The sequence below is a fragment of the Portunus trituberculatus genome, chromosome 45 (assembly GCF_017591435.1).
Source record: "Portunus trituberculatus isolate SZX2019 chromosome 45, ASM1759143v1, whole genome shotgun sequence".
In the NCBI taxonomy this organism is placed as follows: domain Eukaryota; kingdom Metazoa; phylum Arthropoda; class Malacostraca; order Decapoda; family Portunidae; genus Portunus; species Portunus trituberculatus.
Window position 1 is genome coordinate 1,300,001 of NC_059299.1, and position 5,000 is coordinate 1,305,000.

The 5,000-nt window shown below is 43.1% G+C and overlaps 1 protein-coding gene across 1 annotated transcript in view; it reads left to right on the plus strand.

The window, feature by feature from the left end:
• The window catches only part of LOC123519230 (protein split ends-like), a 149,137-nt gene that overhangs the window by 76,810 nt on the left and 67,327 nt on the right, over positions 1 to 5,000 (plus strand). The gene's annotated exons all lie outside the window — the stretch shown is intronic.

A 5,000-nucleotide genomic window follows, 5' to 3' on the forward strand; every position in this document is an offset into this window, starting at 1 on the left:
TCTGTCTCACTGTACCGTTCCTGTCTTCCTGTACCGTCTCTGTCTCACTTTACCGTTCCTGTCTCACTGTACCGTTCCATGTCCCTCCCTTTCTCCTTGTCCCGAGTCTGTCTCACTGTACCGTTGCTGTCTTCTTGTACCGGGTCTGTCTCCTTGCACTGTCCGTCTCTCTGTACCACTCCTGTCTCACTGTACTGTCCGTTTCCCTGTACCGTCTCTCTTCCTGTACCATCTCTCCTTGTACCATCTGTCTCACTATACCGTCTTTCTCCCCGTACCGTCCATGTTTCCCATTATCATTTGTCTCCTTGTACCACTCCTGTCTCTTTGCACCGTCCGTCTCACTGTACCGTCCGCCTCTGTACCACAAGTCTCACTACCGTCCCTATCTCCCTGTACCGTCTCGTTCTCACTGTACCACCCATGTCTCCTTGTACCGTCTTTGTCTCACTGTACCGTTTGTCTCCTCACACTGTTCCTTCATACTCCCATTTGTTGATACAGTACAGTGGAAACATGCGTGCTTTGGGGTCCGAGGGGTCTCCAAGCGCACGGGTTCGAATCCTGTCCACGGTCTGAGTGCAGGTTGGGCTTCCTCACTCAGGGCAACGGTTTCCTAGCGGGTGGGCTTTGAGATAGGAGGTACTCTAAAAAGTATCCCCTTTAGCCCAGAAATTCCCGTGAAAAGCCCACATGGTATAAATAAAAAAAAATCATGCTCTTCTCTTCATGTCAGCTTTACTTCTTCATATTCATTCACTTTTCCTTTTGTTCTTAAAGCTTGACTTGCTTGTAGTGGAAGTTATTGGGGTTTTCAGGGTTTTAAGAAGTTGTAGTGGAAGTTATTGGGTTTTCAGGGTTTTAAGAAGTTGTAGTGGAAGTTATTGGGGTTTTTCATGGGTTTTTGAAGTTGTAGTGGAAGTTATTGGGGTTTTTCATGGGTTTTTAAGAAGTTGTAGTGGAAGTTATTGGGGTTTTCAAGGGTTTTGAAGTTGTAGTGGAAGTTACGGTTGTTTTCAGGGTTGTAGTGGAAGTTATTGGGGTTTTTCATGGTTTTAAGAAGTTGTAGTGGAAGTTATTGGGGTTTTTCAGGGTTTTAAGTTGTGAAAGTTAATGGGGGGTTTTCAGGGTTGTAGTGGAAGTTATTATGGTTTTTTAGGGTTGTAGTGGAAGTTATTGGGTTTTCATGGGTGTAGTGGAAGTTATTGGGTTTTCAAGGGTGTAGTGGAAGTTATGATGGTTTTTTAGGGTTGTAGTGGAAGTTATTGTGGTTTTTCAGGGATTTTGTGGAAGTTATTGAAGTTTTTCAGGGTTTTAAGAAGTTGTAGTGGAAGTTATTGGGTTTTTTCAGGGTTGTAGTGGAAGTTATGGGGTTTTCAAGGGTTTAAGAAGTTGGTGGTTTTTCAGGGTTGTAGTGGAAGTTATTGGGGTTTTCAAGGGTGTAGTGGAAGTTATTGGGTTTTCAAGGGTGTAGTGGAAGTTATTGGGTTTTTCAAGGGTGTAGTGGAAGTTATTGTGGTTTTCAAGGGTGTAGTGGAAGTTATTGGTTTTCAAGTTTGTAGTGGAAGTTATGGTTGTTTTTCAGGGTTGTAGTGGAAGTTATTGGGGTTTTTCATGGTTTTAAGAAGTTGTAGTGGAAGTTATTGGAGTTTTTCAGGATTGTAGTGGAAGTTATTGGGATTTTACAGGGTTTTAAGAAGTTCTAGTGGAAGTTATTGGTTTTTCGAAATTTTAATAAGTTGCAGTGGAAGTTATTGTGGTTTTTCAGGGATTTTTAGGTCGTAATGGAAGTTATGTTTTTTTTTTCAGGGTTTTAGTAAGTTCTAGTGGAAGTTATTGTGGTTTTCAAGGGTTTAATACTATGCAAGGGAAGTTACTGTGATTTTCAAGGGTGTTTTCATGTAGTTCCTTTGTAGTTATCGAGAGAGAGAGAGAGAGAGAGAGAGAGAGAGAGGTATCAGAGACCGCATCCTGTGTACTTTTAACCTCGTCAGCGTGCTTGCCTCTCCCTTATCGCTATCACGGGTTATCTAATTCATTACTCAGGTTGCTGCCTCCGTCTGGTGGTGGTAGTAGTAGTAGTGGTAGTAGTAGTAGTAGTAGTAGTAGTAGTAATGGTGGTGGGGGTGATGATAGTAGTAGTGGTGATGGTAATAGTAGTAGTGGTAGTAATAGTAGTAGTAGTAGTAGAAGAAGGAGGAGGAGGACGAGGAGGGTGGTGGTGGTAGTAGTAGTAGTAGTAGTAGTAGTAGTAGTAGTAGTAGTAAGAAAGGTATAATGAAAAATGAGAACATTTGGATGAACTAAAACTACTACTACTACTACTACTACTACTACTACTACTACTACTACTACTACTACTACTACTACTACTACTTGTCTCGCGATGGTATCTTGTTAATGAGAGTCCATTTTTTACTCGTCTGCCCAGTGTGTGTGTGTGTGTGTGTGTGTGTGTGTGTGTGTGTGTGTGTGTGTGTGTGTGTGTGTGTGTGTGTGTGTGTGTGTGTGGTCATGGGGTTTTGAGTCAGCAGTTTTGTCTTTACTGAGTTGAATGACTGACTGCTGACGTGTTGAGTTGAAGGAAGGACAGATTAGTGGTTTTGTCAGCGCTGGCCTGTTTGTCTATCTGTCTGTCTATCTCTATCCATCCATCCATCCATCCTTCCATCTATCTATCTATCTATCTATCTATCTATCTATCTATCTATCTATCTATCTATCTATCTATCTATCTATCTATCTATGCCTATTTCAAGGACACAAAAATTAACACCCATCGTGAATAAAAAGGCAAAAAACTACAAAAAACACTGACAAACCCAAAAATCCCAGGAAAACACATTATAGCACAGATTTCTATTTTTTCCTAGTGACAAGAGAGTGTCCTTCGTCATTGGGTAGTAGGAGTGGGGGGGGGAGACGAGTATATGTGCCGCCTCAGTGCTAAAGCGTATCCAGGAATTCATGTGGGGGGTTTACGGGGGTACGAGGGGAAATGTACAAGGCTGAAGGGAGGTGAGGGTTGGAGGGGGATGTTGGGGGTAACGAGGAGAGGAAAGGGGCGGAGAGTGGAGAGAAGAACTGGGCTGAGGGGAATTGAGGGTTGAGAATCCTGGGAGTGCTTTTAGGAAGAGGGGAAAGAGAATGGACTAGGGTGAGGGGAGATGAGGGTCCTGGGGTTGCTGTTGAGGAAAGGGGAGAGAGAATAGGAAAGAAGAGACTGTGGGGTGAGGGGAATTGAGCGTTGGGGTGCTGTTAGGAAGAGGGGAGAGGGAAGGCGGGGTATGAGGGGAAAACGAAGGGGAATGTACAAAGTTGAGGGGAGGTGAGGGTTCTACTGGGGAGAGTGGAGAGAGAGGAGGGGAGGCACTGTTCTGAGGGGAGTTGAGGGTTCTGTTGGGGAGAAGGGAGATGGTAATGGAAAGAGGAGGAGAGAGGAGGGGTGGCACTGTGTTCTGAGGGGAGTTGACGGTTCTATTGGGGATAAGGGAGATGGTAGAGGGAAGGGGAGGGGAGGCACTGTTGGCTGAAGGGAGTTGAGGGTAGAGGGAAGATAAGGGACTGGGCCGAGGGGAAGTGATGCGTTGGTGATCCTAGACACCAGACAGTGGGTTGTCAGCAGACCAGACAGCTTTGGGGGTTTGCAGGAACTCCCTGTATGGATTGCTGAGTCAGGTGAAGTCAGGTGAAGGGAGAGAAGGCCTTCGTAACAGCGCCTCCTTCTTCTTGTTTCTTATTTCTCTATTCTTTTTTATTCTGCTTTGTCCATCAAGTTCCGCTACCTCTCTTCCACATTCTTCTAAGGTTGCTACTCCACCTTACTCCACTTGTGTCCACGCCAGCACGTAGCTTGTCTCGAGTCACTGAATGGGCAGGAGTTTGTATGGCAAGGAAGTGGTTAAGTGGAGGTTGAGTAGCATGACGCGTTTCCATATACATTCTGCTTACTATTTGGTGATGTACAGCTTCAGAAACTCATGTAGGGGATTAAAATAGTGAAGACTGTGGCCATTAATCTTCCGATCTCCATAAAGCCTTCCTAATGTCAATAAAATGGTCTAATCGTGCACAAATTTCAAAGTAGAATTGTGACCCAGTATTGAAGGGGTTAAAATAGTGAAGACTATGGCCATTAATCTTCTGACCTCCATAGAGCCTTCCTAATGTCAATAAAATGGTCTAATCGTACACAAATCTCAAGGTAAAAATATGTCCCAGTACTGGAGGGGATTGAAATAGTGAAGACTGTGGCCATTAATCTTCTGACCTCCATAGAGCCTTCCTAATGTCAATAAAATGATCTAATCGTACACAAATCTCAGGTAGAAATGTGTCCCAGAATTGAAGGGGATAAGCCAAATTAGGTTAAGCTGGACTGAATTTGGTAGTCAGGTTAGCTTAAGTTTGCTTTAGTTACGCTAAGTTAAATTGCATTGGGTTTGTTTAGGTTAGGTTAGGTTGAGTTTGCCCTATTGTGGATGAGTTAGGTCAGGTTAGGTTAGGCTCGGTTGGTTTAGATAGGTTAGGTTAAATTAAGTTTGGTTTTTCTTAAGGTATGTTAAGTTGGGTTTGGGGTTGAATAAGTTTGGTTAAGTTTTATTTATTTATTTATTTGTTTTATATATTTTTCGGGGTTAAGGTTAGATTAGACTACGTTGAGTTTAGATATGGAGTGTTTGGTCTTGTTAGTGTAAGTTTTGGTACATTCACTTGGGTTTATTTGCCTTTATAGTTGTGTTAGAGTTGTATTGGCATGAGGCGTGTTAGGGAACTGTCTCAAATGAACCAGAGATACGGTAGGTAAGACTGAGTTGAGATAAGGTTGGACTAGGTTAGATTTGAAGTGTTTGGTTATGTTAGGGTAAAGTTTTAGTACATTTGCTTTTGTTTATTTACCTTGAGTTGTGTTGGTTTGGGTTGTGTGGGGAACTGTCACAAACGAACATAGAGATAAGCAAGGTTAGACTGACTTGAGTTTAGGTTGGTGTTTGATCATG